Raw genomic sequence first — 14204 nt, 5'->3', positions numbered from 1 at the left:
GTACAGCCCAGTTGGTATTAATCGAGGCCTGGATTGAATTGACTCTTTCCTGGTGTGTGAGTGGGACTCAGTGCCACTCCAGCTGGTATTAATAGAAGCCTGGATTGAATTGGACCTTTCCCTGGTGTGTGAGTGGATCGCTGTACCACTCCTCTAGGTATTAATGGAGACCTAGATTGAATTGGCGCTTTCCTGGTGTGTGAGTGGGACTCATTACCACTCCAGGTGGTGTTAATAGAGGCATGTATTGATTTGGCTCTTTCTTGGTGAATGAGTGGGACTTAGTGCCACGTCAGCAGGTATTAATCGAGGCCTGGATTGAATTGCCTCTTTCATGGTCTTTGAGTGGGACTTAGTACCACTCCAGTTGGTATTAATAGAGTCCAGGATTGAATTGGCTCTTTGCTGGTGAGTCAGTGCGACTCAGTACCACTCCTGCTGTTATTAAAAGAGGTCTGGATTGAGTTGGCTCGTTCCTGGTGAGTGAGTGGGACTCAGTATCACTCCAGTTGGTGTTCATAGAGTCCTGGATTGATTTGGCTCTTTGCTGGTGTGTGAATGGTACTCAATACCACTCCAGCTGGTATTAATGGAGGACGTGATTGAACTGGCTCCTTCCTGGTGTGTGAGTGGGGCTCGGTACCACTCCTGCTCGTATGAATAGAGACATGGATTCTAGTGTGTGGGTCTCAGTGCCACGCCAGCTGGTATTAATAGAAGCATGGCTTTAATTGGCTCTTTCCTGGTGTGTGAGTCGGACTCAGTGCCACTTCATACGGTATTAATAGAGGCCTTGATTGAATGGGCTCATTTCTGATGTATGAGTCGGACTCAGTATCAGTCCAGCTGATTTTAATAGAAGACTGGATTGAATTGATTCTTTCCTGGTGTGTGAGTGGGACTCACGACCACTCCAGCTGGTATTAGTGGAAGCCTGGATTAATTTGGCACTTTCGTGGTTTGTGATAGGGACTCTGTACCACTCCAGCTGGTATAAATGGAATCCTGTATTGAATTGGCCGTTTATCAGTGTGTGAGTGTGGCTCAGTACCAGTCCACCTGTTACGAATCGGCCTGGACTGAATTGGCTCCCTCTTGTTGTGTGACTGGGACTCAGTACCAATCCAGCTGGTATTAATGGAAGTCTGGATATAATTGGCTCTTTCCTGGTGTGTGAGTGGGACTCAGTACCAGTCCAGCTAATATTCAGAGGCCTGGAGTGAATAGGCTCTTTCCTGGTGTGTGAGTGGGACTCAGTGCCACTCCAACTGGTATTATTGGAAGCTTGGATTCAAGTGGCTCTTTCCTGGGGTGTGGGTGGGAGTTATTACCACTCCAAATGGTATAAATGGAAGCATGGATTGAATTGGCTCTTTCCTGTTGTGAGTGGGACTCAGTACCACTCCCGCTGGTATTAATAAAGGCCTGGATTGAATTGGCTCTGTCCAGATGTGTGAATGGGACTCAGTATCACTACAGCTGGTATTAATAGAGCCCTCGATTGAATTGGCTGTTTCCCGGTGTGAGAGTGTGGTTCAGTACCACTCCGGATGGTATTAATCGATGCCTGGATTCAATTGGCTCTTTCCTGGTTTGAGAGTCGGACTCAGTACCAGTCCAGCTGGTAGTAATAGAAGACTGGATTGAATTGGATCTTTCTGGTGTGTGAATGGGACTCACTACCACTCCAGCTGTTATTGCTGGAGGCCTGGATTGATTTGGCGCTTTTCTGGTGTGTGAAAGGACTCAGTACCAATCTAACTTGTATTAATGGAGGCCTGGATTGAATTGCCCCTTTCCTGGCTTGTGAGTGTTACTCAGTACCACTCCAGCTGGTATTCATAGAGGCATGTATTGAATTGGCTCTTTATACATGTGTGGGTGTGGCTCAGTACCAGTCCAGCTATGACTAAGAGGCGTGGATTGAATTGGCTCTTTCTTGGTATGTGACAGGGACTCAGTATCACTCCAGATGGTAATAATGGAAGCTGGATTGAATTGGCTCTTTCCTCGTGTGTGCATGGGACTCAGTACCACTCCAGCTGGTATTAATAGAGGCCTGGATTTAATTGGTTCTTTTCTGGAGTGTGAGTTGGGTTCAGTATCACTCCAGCTGGAATTAATAGAGGCCTGGATTAAATTGCCTCCTTTCTGGTGTGTGAGTGGGACTCACTACCACTCCAGTTGGTATTAATGGAGGCCTGGCTTGAATTGGCTCTTTCCTGGTGTGTGAGTGGGGTTCAGTACCACTCCAGCTGGTATTAATATAGGCCTCGATTGAATTGGCTCTTTCCTGCTGTGAGTGGGACTCTGTACCACTCCAGCTGGTATTAATAGAGGCCTGGATTGAATTGGCTCATTCTTGGTGTGTGAGTTGGACTCAGTACAACTCCAGCTGGTATTAATAGAGGCCTGGATTGAATTGGCTCATTCTTGGTGTGTGAGTGGGACTCAGTACAACTCCAGCTGGTATTAATAGAGGCCTGGATTGAATTGGTTCTTTCCTGGTGTGTGAGTAGGACTCAGTACCACTCCAGCTGTTATGAACGTAGGCCTGGATTGAATTGGCTCTTTCCTGGTGTGCGAGAGGGACTCAGTACCATTCCAGCTTGTATTCATAGAGACAGGGACTGAATTGTCTCTTTCCTGGTCTGTGTATGGGATTCAGTACCACTCCAGCTGGTTGTAACATAGCGCACTTCGAACTGTCCCTTGCACTGTGACCATTTTAAATGCCATTCCATGCGGCTGTTTGATATCCCCAGCACTGCGACCATTTAAACGATATGTGCTGCTGCCATTTTAAATGGTATTCCGGGCGGCTGTTTGATGTCACCTGCACTGCGGCCATTTTAAGCGACATGTGCTGTGGCTATTTTAAGTGATATGCACTGTGTTCTGTTTCAATTCAGAGCAATCCACTGGATCGTTTTCAATGTTTTCTGTCCATGGCAGTGAATGCAATAGGGTATAAATTAGAATAATGACTCATGAAGTATAATAAATCCTAGACAATCATAAAGGATTATAAAGATTTATAATGGTATCGGAAGCATTATAAACAGTTTATAAAGGTTATAGAGGTCATTTTATGTTTATAAATGTTTATAAAGGATTATCAATAATTATCAAATTTCATTTTATTAGAAGGGGATTATAAAAGAGTCAGAAAGATTCAGACACCGCTCCCACGTCAGTCACCTTGGAAACAGACCCCTTCCCCACTCCCCGACACCCTGGTAACAGACCCCGCCCCCACTCCATTTGAGCTGGAAGCCTATCCCTCCCCCACTGCCGTCACCCTGGAAATAGACCACGCCCCCTCTCCTTCACTGGAGAATCAGTCCCCGCCCCAAACTCCGTCACTGCAAAAACAGACCCCGTCCCCACTCTGTCAGCCTGGAAACAGACCCCGCACCAACTCCCCGTCACGTTGGAAGCAGACCCCGCTCCCCAAACCCCTCACGTAGGAAACAGACCCCGCCCACACTAGGCCACCGGGGAACAGACATCGCCCCTGTCCACGTCACGCTGGAAACGAACCACTCCCCAACTCCTCCGTTACCGTGGAAACAGTCCCCGCCCCCACTCCCCATCAAATTGGAAACAGACCCCGCCCCACTCCCCGTCACCCTGGATACTGGCCCCACCGCACTTCCCGTCACCCTGGAAACAGACACCGCCGCCACTTCAGGTCACCCTGGAAGCAGACCCCGCCCCAACCTCCGGTCACACTGGAAACAAAACCCGCCCCCACAACCTGTCGCCCTGGTAACGGATCCCGCCCCCAGTTTTCGTCAGCTTGGAAACAGACCCTGCCTCCACTCTCCATCACCCTGGTAACAGAATCCGCGCCCACTCCTCTGTCACACTGGAAACACACCCCGCCACCACTTCTGCATCACTCTGGAACCAGACCCCGCCTCCACTCTCCATCACCCTGCTAACAGACCCCGCTCCCACTCCTCTATCACCCAGCCAACTGACCCCGACCCCACTTCCCGTCTGCCTGGAAACAGACGCCACCCCAACCCACCCATCACACTGGAAACAGACCCCGCCCCCTCTTCCATCACCGGCGAAACAGACCCCGCCTCCACTCCTCCTTCGACCTGGAAACAGAGCCCGCGCTCACACTCACTCCATGTTGACAGCCTCCCCCCTGCTCTGTCACAGTGGTGACAGGTTCTGCCCCCGTTCTGTCTCCATGGTAACAGTCCCCGCCCCCTCTCTGTCTCCATGGTGACAGGCCCCGCTCCGCCCCCGCTCTGTATCATTGGGGACAGTCTCCGCCCCAGCTCTGTCTCCATGGTGACAGGCCCCGCCCCCACTCGGCCATCATGGTGACAGGCCCCGCCCAATCCTCTGATCATTGAATGAATTTAACAATTGTAGTGAAGGGAGATTTCAGCACATTCTTCACCTGCTCTCTGAACTGTGTCTGGGTCACGGCGTAAATCGCTGTGTTTGTGCAGCAACTCAGGAGCTGCAGCATGAAGCCCCATTCCTGCAGAAAGAGAGGGCGAGAAACAGATACAGGCCAAAAATACATCATCCGGTTATCTATTGACAACACCATGAACATCGTCCACAACAGGATGAAATTCCCCGAGATAACGAACAGCAAAATGATGGATTTCCTTCGACTCTCCATCTCGGGGTCTCTGCGACTCTCTCCACTGCTATGAGCCCGGAGTCTCCTGCGTCCTCTGCTGCTCACTAAAATGTGTCTGATGGTGAGAGCGTTGAGCAGCAGAATCAGCACAAATGGGACCCCCGGGGTTAGAATGTGGTGGAGGAACTCGATTATTGTCCAGACACGAGAGGAATAAACATCCCTTGTTACCAAGCAAAACCAGAGGCTGTTCCACAGCAAATACCAACCTGTTAACATAAAATACCAGAAGATGTTCTTTAAACAGCTCAGCACAGTCACTGTTCCCACAACCACAGCCGACGTTTTCTCACTGCAATATTTACTTTTCAGCTTCTGGCAGCAAATGGCCACAAATCGATCAAAGGTGAAAGTGACGGTGAACCAGACAGAACAGTCTGTGGCTGCGTAAAGCAGGACGGCGTGGATATTACACACGGGGATGTACCACAGGAACTGAAACTGTTCCAGATAAACAATGGGAATGTGTCTCAATATCAGGTCCAGGATAATGACCAGTAGATCCGCCGCTGACATGGCCACCAGGTAGCGAGTGACACATTTGGAGAGACCGCACTTTCCCAGAGACAGGATCCCAATCGTCAGCAAGTTAACTTTGAGGAAGGGAAATAAACAGGGAAATTACACATCAGACTGGAGCAAAGTTACCAGTTTGATTGAGGACTTATTGAGATTTATAAATGTGTTCCTGTATCCAGTGATGTATTAAAATGATTGGACCTGAATGAACAAATGGGCAGGTCTGTGATACAGTGGAAGACAGGAGAGATTAAATAATAAAAGGATGATATTGAAATTGTTAACCTGAATGTTGATCATAATCCTCCCCCTCTCTCCTTTCCCCGTCTGTTTGAAGACTTTTCGATCTCTAATCACTCCCAGTTCTGATGAAGAGTCACCGGTCTGAAACATTCAACACTTTTTCTGTCTCAAAAAATCCCACCAGACCTGCTGAGTATTTCCAGCATTTCCTGTTCTTATTTCAGATTTCCAGCATCTGCAGCACTGTGGTCTTGTGAAGAGAGTTAAATGTTGAACTGACTAGGAAACACTGTCTCAATGCCTGTGGTGTGTGTGTGTGTGTGTGCATCAACATGCCTGGCTCAGTGCTAGGTTCTGACCTGTGTGTGCGTGAGTCAGAGAGAGAGTGCTTTTGTCTGTGTGTGAGACAGAGAGAGCATGTGTGTGTCTGACAGAGAGCAGGTGCGTGTTCGAGAGAGAGCGTGTGTGTGAGAGAGAGAGAGAGTGCGCGCGTGTGTGTGTGTGAGAGTGTGTGTGCATGCGTGTGCGTGTGTGATAGAGAGAGCATGCACGTTTGTGTCTGAGAGAGCACGTGTGTGTATGTGAGAGAGACAGCATGCCCATGTGTGTCTGAGTGTGTGTGTGTGAGAGAGAGAGTGTGTGTGTATGATGGAGAGTGTGTGTGTGTTTGTGTGTGTGTGTGTGAGAGAGAGAGCATGTGTGTTTGTATTTGTCAGAGAAAGAGTGTGTTTGAGACAGAGAGTGCATGTGAGAGTGTGTGTGTGAGAGACTGTGTGTGTGAGAGAGAGAGCGTGTGTGTGCATGCGTCTGAGAGTGAGCGTGTGAGTGTGCGTGTGAGAGTGTGTGTGTGTGTGTGATTGTGTGTCTGAGAGAGTGTATGTATCTATTTGTGTGCCTGTGTGTCTGCGAGAGCATGTGTGTGTGTCTGTGAGAGAGTGTGTGTGAGTGAAAGAACGTGTGTGTGTGTGTGAGTCAGACAGGAAGCATGTGTGTATGTCTGTGAGAGTATGAGTGTGTGTGTGAGAGAGAGAGAGCGAGCATGTGTGCATATGTATGTGTGTGTGTGTGAGAGAGTGTATGTGTGTGTGAGAGAGTGTGTGTGTCTGAGAGTGAGCATGTGTGTGTATGCATGTGTTTGTGTGATTGTGTGTCTGAGAGAGTGCGTGCGTGTATGTGTGTGCGTATGTGCGTGGGTGAGTGGGTGTGTGAAATAGCGTGTGTGTGTGTGTGTGTGAAATAGCATATGTGTGTATGTGTGTGAGAGACAGAGAGCGTGTGTATGTGTGTCTCTTTGAGAGAGAGCGTGTGTTTGTGTGGCTGAGAGAGAGTGTGTGTGCGTGTGTGTATGTGACAGAGAGGGAGAGAGCGTGTGTGTGTGTGTGTGCGAGAGAGAGCCTGCATGGGTGCGTGTGTTTGAGAGAGTGTGAGTGAGCAAGAATGAGTGTGTGAGAGGGAACGTGTGCAACTCTGAGAGAGTGGTGTGTGTGGGAGAGAGCCTGTGTGTGTGAGTGCGTCTGAGAGTGAGTGTGTGTGCATGTGTGTGCATGTGTGTGAGAGAGAGAATGTGTGTGAGAGAGTGAGAGCGTGTGTGTGTGTGTTTGTGTGGGCGTGGGAGAGAGAGTGTGTGTGTGAGAGAGAGAGTGTGTGTCTGATGGAGAGAGCGTATGTGTGCGTGTGTGTGTGTGTGTGTGTGTGTTTGTGTGTGTGTGTGGGAGAGAGAGAGTGTGTGTGTTTGAGAGAGAGTGTGTGTGTATGCATGTGTGTGAGAGAGTGTGTATGAGAGAGCGTGTGTGTGTGTGTATGAGGGGGAGAGAGACAGTGTGTGTGTGAGAGAGAGAGAGTGTTTCTGTGAGAGAGAGAGAGCATGTGTGTGTGTGGAAGAGCGCGTGTGTGTTTGTGTGTGTGTGTGAGAGATAGGGAGCGTGTGTGCATGTCTGTGAGCGAGTGTGTGTGTGCGAGAGAGAGAGTGCACGTGTGGTGTGTGAGAAAGAGTGTGTGCGTGTTAAGAGCATGTGTGTGTGTGTGTGTAAGAGTGTATGTATGTGCGTGAGAAAGAGCCTGTGTGTGTATGTGTGTCAGAAAGTGTTTGTGTGAGAGAGGGAGAGACATCGTGCCCGGGTTGTGTTTGTGTGATCGAGAGAGAGCGCGTGCGTGTGGTGTGAGAGAGAGATAGAGAGCGTTTGTGCATGTCTGTGAGAGTGTGTATGTGTGAGAGAGAGTCTGTGTATGCGTGTGTGTGATAGGGAGCATGTGTGTGCGTGTAAGAGAGAGTGTCATTGTGTGTGTGCGTGTGCATGTGTGTGCGTGTGCATGTGTGTGCGCGTGAGAGAGTTTGTAAGTGAGATAGAGAGCGTGTGTGTGTGTGAGTGTGTGTGAGAGAGAACATGTGTGTGTGTGTTAGAGAGAGAATGTGTGTGTTAGAGAGAGAGCATGTGTGTGCATGTGCGTGAGAGTGTGTATATGTGTGAGAAAGACTGTGTGTGTGAGTGTGAGTATGTCTAAGAGTGAATGTGTGTGTGAGAGAGACAGTGTGTGTTAGTGTAATTCTAAGAGTGAGTGTGTGTGCGAGAAAGCAAGTGTGTGTGCATGAGATAGAGTGTATGTGTCGCTGAGTGTTTGAGAGAGAGTGTGTGTGAGTGAGAATTTATGTGTGTGAGCGTCTGTGTGTACGAGAGAGAGCGTGTGTGTGTCTGGGAGAGCGTGGGTGTATGTGTGAGAGAGAGAGCGTGCGTGTGTGTGTGTGTGTGTGCGTGTGTCTGTGTGAGAGAGAGTGTGTGAGTGTGACAGTGTGCTTATGTCTGAGAGGGACTGTGTGTGAGTGCGTATAAGAGTGAGCGTGTGTGGGAGAGAGTGTGGGTGTGTGCGTGAGAGAGAATGTGATTGTGTGTGTGTTCGTGTGTGTGAGAGAGAGTGTGCGTGTGAGTGGGAGAGAGGGTGGTATGTGAGTGTGTGAGAGAGTGTGTTAGTGCATCTGTCTGTATGAGAAAGATTTCGAGTGAGAGGGAACATGTGTGTGTGTGTTAGAGAGAGTGTGTGTTAGAGAGAGTCTGTGTGTTAGAGAAACTGTGTGTGTCTGTCTGTGTGTGTGAGAGACACAGCATGTGTTTGTGTCAAAAATGGAGTGCGTGTGAGAGAGAGACAGAGTGCATGTGTGTGTGAGAGTGTGTGTATGTGTGTGTGTCAGAGAGAGTGATTGTGTGTGTGTGTGTCTGTCTGAGAGAGTGTGTATGAGTGAGTGAGGGAGAGTGTGTGTATGTGTGTGTGTCAGAGAGAGTGATTGTGTGTGTGTGTTTGTCTGAGAGAGAGTGTGTGTGAGTGAGAGAGGGAGTGTGTGTGTGTCTGAGAGAGTGTGTGTGAGAGTGAACATGTGTGTGTGTGTTAGAGAGAGAATGTGTGTGTTAGAGAGAGAGAATCTGTGTGTCTGTGTGTGTGAGAGACAGAACGGGTGTGTCTGTCTAAGATTGAGTGTGTGTTTGAGGGAGAGTGTACATGTGTGTGAGAGAGCGTTTGTATGTGTGTGTGTGTTAGAGAGAGTGATTGTGTGTGTGTGTGACAGAGAGAGCAAGTGTGTGTGTGTGTTTGTGTGTGTGTTGGAGAGAGAGTACACGTGCTTCTGAGAGAGAGTGTATGTGTCTCTGAGAGACTGTACGTGCGTGTGCGTGAGTGTGTGTGTGTTAGAGAGAGTGTATGCATGTGAGAGAGTGTGTGTTTGTGTGTGTGTTGGAGAGAGAGTGCACGTGCGTGTCTGAGAGAGAGTGTATGTGTCTCTGAAAGACTGTACGTGGGTGTGCGTGAGTGTGTGTGCGTTAGAGAGAGTGTATGCATGTGAGAGAGTGTGTGTGTGTGTGTTAGAGTGAGAGCGTGTATGTCTGGATATCAGAGAGAGTGTGCATGTGACAGAGCGTGTGTGTCTGTGTGTGAGAGAGAGAGTGTGATTTTGTGTGTGTGTGTGCATGTGTGGTGTATGTACGTGTGTGAGAGAGAGTGTGACTGTAAGTGAGATAGTGTGTGTCAGAAACAGCATGTGTACGCGTGTGTGTGGGTTTGTGTGTTAGAATTTGTGAGAGAAATAGCATGTGTGTGTGAGATATGGAGAGAGACACTGTGTGTGTGTGTGTCTGGGACAGAGTGTGTGTGTATGTTTGAGAGTGTGTATGTGTGTGAGAGAAAGTGTGTGTGTGAGAGAGGGAGCATGTGTACGTGTGTGTGTGTGAGAGAGTTTGTGTGTGTTTGAGAGAGAGCGTGTGTGTGAGACAAAGTGTGTGTGGGTGTGTGAATGTGTGTTGTATGTGTGTGTGTGTGAGAGAGAGCATGTGCGTGTGTCAGAGAGAGCATGAATGTGTGTTTGAAAGATAGTGTGTGTGTGTCAGAAAGAGCATGTGTACATGTGTGTGTGTGTTTGTGTGTTAGAGTGTGTGAGAGAAAGAGCATGTGTGTGTGAGAGATAGAGAGAGACAGTGTGCATGTGTGTTGGGGAATGTGTGTGTGCGTGTGTTTGAGAGAGTGTATGTGTGTGAGAGATAGTGTGTGTGTGAGAGAGAGCATGTGTACTTCTGTGTGTGTGTGAGAGAGAGTGTGTGTGTGTGTGTTAGCGAAAGAGCGAGTGTGTGAGAGAAAGAGATAGTGTGTGTGTGAGAGAGAGCATGTGTACTTCTGTGTGTGTGTGAAAGAGAGATAGTGTGTGAGTGAGAGAGAGCAGGTGTACGTGTGTGTGTGTGTGAGAATGTGTGTGTGTGTGTGTTTAAGATAGACCGTGTGTGTGAGAGTGAGAGAGATTGCGTGTGTGTGTCAGAGAGATAGTGTGTGTGAAAGAGAGCATGTGTATGTGTGTGTTTCTTTGTGTCAGAGAAAGAGCGTGTGTGTGAGAGAGCGCGCGTGTGTATGAGAGATCGAGCATGTGTGTGTATGTGTGTGAGAGTGTGTATGTGTGTGTATTTGTTGAGAGAGATTGTGTGTTCGAGAATGTGTGTGTGTGTGTTTGTGTTAAAGAGTGTCGTGCGTGTCTAAGAAAGGCAGTGTGTTTGTGAGAGAGAGAGAGCGTGTGTATGCGTGTGAGAGAGAGAGTGAGTATGTGTGAGAGAGCGTGTGTATGCTTGCGTGTGTTTGTGTGTGAGAAAGCGTGTGTGTGTGTGAGAGAGAATGTGTGGGTGAGTGCGTCTCAGAGTGAGTGTTTGTGTGAGTGTGCGTGTGTGTGCGTGAGAGAGAGAGAGCATCTATGAGTGTGAGAGAGGTACCATGTATGTGCATGTGTGTGAGAGTGTGTGTATGTGTGAGAGAGACTGTGTGTGTGAGTGTGTCTGACCGTGAGCCTGTGTATGAAAGAGATTGTGGGTGTGTGTGTGAGAGAGTGTGTGAGAGAGAGAGCATGTGTGTGCATGAGTGTGAGAGTGTGTGTGAGAGAGAGTGCATGTGCGTGTATGTGTGTCTTTGTGCATGTTCGTGTGTGTGCGCGAGAGAGACAGTGTGTGTGTGTCTGAGAGTGACTATGTGTATGAGTGTGGCTGAGAGTGAGCGTGCGTGTGAAAGAGAGCCTGTGTGTGCGTGTGTGAGAGAGAGTGTGATTGTGTGTGTGCGTGTGTGTGTGCGTGCGTGCGAGTGTGTGTGAGAGAGAGAGAGAGAGAGAGATTGTGTGCGTCTCTGTGTCTGGGACAGAGTGTGTGTGTGATGAAGAGAGAGGGAGAGAGAGCGTGTGTGTGTGCGTGAGAGAGAGAGAGAGCGTGTGTACATGTGAGAGAGAGCATGTCTGCGTGTGTGTGCGAGAGACAGCGTGTGTCTGTGTGTGAGAGTGTGTGTTGTGTGTGTGTGTAAGAGAGAGCGAGTGTGTGCATGTGAGACAGGGAGTGTGTGCGTAAGGGAGAGAGAGAGATTGTCTGTGTGTGTGTCTGTGTGTATGTGCATGTGATAAAGAGAGCGCGAGTGTATGTATGTGTGTGTTCGAGAGAGCATGTGCATATGTATGTATGAGAGAGAGTGTATGTGCATGTGTGTGAGAGTTTGTGTGTGTGTGAAAGAAAGAGTGCGTGTGTATGTTCGAGGGAGAGCGTGTGTGTGTGAGAGAGAGTGTGTGCGTGTGTGTGAGAGAGAGAGAGACAGCCTGTGTGTGTGAGTGTGTGAGAGAGAGAGGGATCGTGTGTGTGTGTGTGTGTTTGTGTGTGTGAAAGACCGAGAGAGATTGTGTGCGTATGTGAGTCTTGGACAGAGTGTGTGCGTGTGAGAGAGAGAGAGAGAGCGTGAGTGCACGTGAGAGAGAGCATGTGTACGTGTATGTGCGTCAGGGAGAGAGTGTGTGTGTGTTTGGGAGAGACCGTGTGTGAGAGAGAAAGAGTGTCTGGGTGTGCATGTGTGGTATGTGTGAGAGAGAGAGAGAGCATGTGCGTGTGTGGGAGAGAGGGTGCGTGTGTGTAAGATAGTGTTTGTGTGTCAGAAAGAGCATGTGTACATGTGTGTGTGTGTTTGTGTGTTAGAATGTGTGAGAGAAAGAGCATGTGTGTGTGTGAGAGATAAAGAGAGACAGTGTGTGTGTGTGTGTGTTGGGGAGAGTGTGTGTATGTTTGAGAGAGTGCCTGTGTGAGAGAGAAAGAGATAGTACTTGTGTCGGAGAGAGCATCTGTATGTGTGTGTGTGAGATAGAGTGTGTGTGTGTGTTTGAGAGAGAGCGTGTGAGTGTGAGAGAGATAGTGAGTGAGAGAGAGCGAGCATGTGTACATCTGAGTGTGTGAGAGAGAATGTGTGCGTGTGTGAGAGAGTGAGAGAGATTGCGTATGTGTGTAAGAGAGATTGTGTATGAGAGAGAGCGTGTGTACGTGTGTGTTTGTGTGTGCAAGAGAAAGAGCGTGTGTGTGAGAGAGCGTGTGTGTGAGAGAGAGAGCATGTGCGTGTATGTGTGTGTGTTTTTGAGAGAGATTGTGCGTGTAAGAATGTGTGTGTGTGAGGGAGCATGGGCACGTGTGTGTGAGAGAGCACGTGTGCGTGTGTGTGTGTGAAGAGTGGCGTGCGTGTGTAAGAAAGACAGTGTGTGTGTGAGAGAGAGCGTGTGTCTGCGCGTGTGAGAGAGAGAGAGTGTGTGTGTGAGAGAGCGTGTGTGTGTCTTAGAGACGGTGTGTGAGAGTGCGCCTGAGAGTGAGTGTTTGAGAGAGTGTGTGTTGTGTGTGTGTGTGAGAGAGAGCGTCTACGTGGGTGAGAGAGGGAGCATGTATGTGCATGTGTGTGAGAGTGTGTGTATGTGTGAAAGACACTGTGTGTGTGCGTGTGTCTGTGATTGAGCGTGTGTATGAGAGGTAGTGTTGGTGTGTGCCTGTGAGAGAGAGAGTGCAGTGCGTGTGTGTGAGAGTGTGTGTGTGTCTGAGAGAGACTGTGTGTGTGAGTGCCTGTGAGAGTGAGCATGTGTGTGAAAGAGACCATGTGTGTGCGTGTGAGAGAGAGAGCGTGTGTGTGTGAGAGAGAGAGAGAGAGAGAGAGAGAGAGAGACAGAGAGAGGTTGTGTGCGTGTGCCTGTCTGGGACAGAGTGTGTGTGTGTGTGTGAGAGAGAGCGTGTGTGCATGTGAGACAGAGCATGTGTGCCTGTGTGCGTGTGTGCGTGTCTGTGTGTGTGTGTGCGAGGGAGAGTGTGTGTATGTGTGTGTGAGAGAGTGCGTTGTGTGTGGGTGTGCAAGAGAGAGTGAGTGCGTGTGTGTGCGTATGTGAGACAGGGAGTGTGTGCGTGAGAGAGTGAGAGAGCGCTTGTGTGTGTGTCTGTGTGAGAAAGAGAGCGCGTGTGTATGTGTGTGTGAGCGAGAGAGAGCATATGTGTATCTATGTATGTGAGAGAGTGTGTGTGTGTGTGAGAGAAAGAGAGCATGTGTGCGTATGTGAGGGAGAGAGTGCGTGTGTGTGTGTCTGAGAGAGAGTGTGTGTGTGAAATAATGCATGTGTGTGTGTGAGAGAGTGTGTGTGTGAGAGAAGATTTGCATGTTAGAGAGTGCGTGTGTTTGTGAGGGAGAGAGCGTGTGTGAGAGAGAGAGAGTGGGTGTGTATGTTTGTGTGAGAGAGAGACAGCCTGTGTGTTTGTGTGAGAGAGAGAGAGAGAGAGAGAGAGAGAGAGCTTGTGTGTGTGACAGAGAAGAGAGTTTGTGTGAGTGTATGTGTGTGAGTGTGAGAGAGAGAGAGAGAGAGAGAGAGAGAGAGAGAGCGAGAGAGAGAGAGCGAGAGAGAGAGAGCGTGTGTGTGTGACAGAGAAGAGAGTTTGTGTGTGTGTGTGTGAGTGTGAGAGAGAGAGCCTGTTTGAGTGTGCGAGAGAGTGTGTGTGTAAGAGAGAGACAGAGCGTCGGTGTGTGTGCATATGTGTGTGAGTGTGAGAGAGAGAGCGTGTTTGTGTGTGCCAGAGAGTGTGTGTGTGTGAGAGAGAGCGTGGGAGTGTGTATCTGAGAGAGAGAGAGCTTGTGTGTGTGCATATGTGTGTGTGAGTGAGACCGTGTTTGTGTGGGTGTGAGAGAGTGTGTTTTGTGTGTGTGTGTGTAAGAGAGCGTGAGTGTGTGTGTGTATGTGAGACAGGGAGTGTGCACGTGAGAGAGAGCATTTGTGCGTGTGTCTGTGTGCGTGTGAGAAAGAGAGCGCGAGTGTATGTGTGTGTGAGCGAGAGAGAGCATGTGTGTATCTATGCATGTGAGAGATTGTATGTGCATGTGTGTGAGAGTGTGTGTGTATGTGTGAGAGAAAGAGCATGTGTGCGTGTGTGAGGGAGAGAGTACGTGTGTGTGTGTCTGACAGAGAGTGTGTGTGTGAAAGAAT

Source organism: Heterodontus francisci, chromosome 44 (assembly GCF_036365525.1).
Source record: "Heterodontus francisci isolate sHetFra1 chromosome 44, sHetFra1.hap1, whole genome shotgun sequence".
Taxonomy (NCBI): domain Eukaryota; kingdom Metazoa; phylum Chordata; class Chondrichthyes; order Heterodontiformes; family Heterodontidae; genus Heterodontus; species Heterodontus francisci.
The sequence above is the reverse complement of the archived record's forward strand: the minus strand, read 5'-3'. Positions refer to the sequence as shown.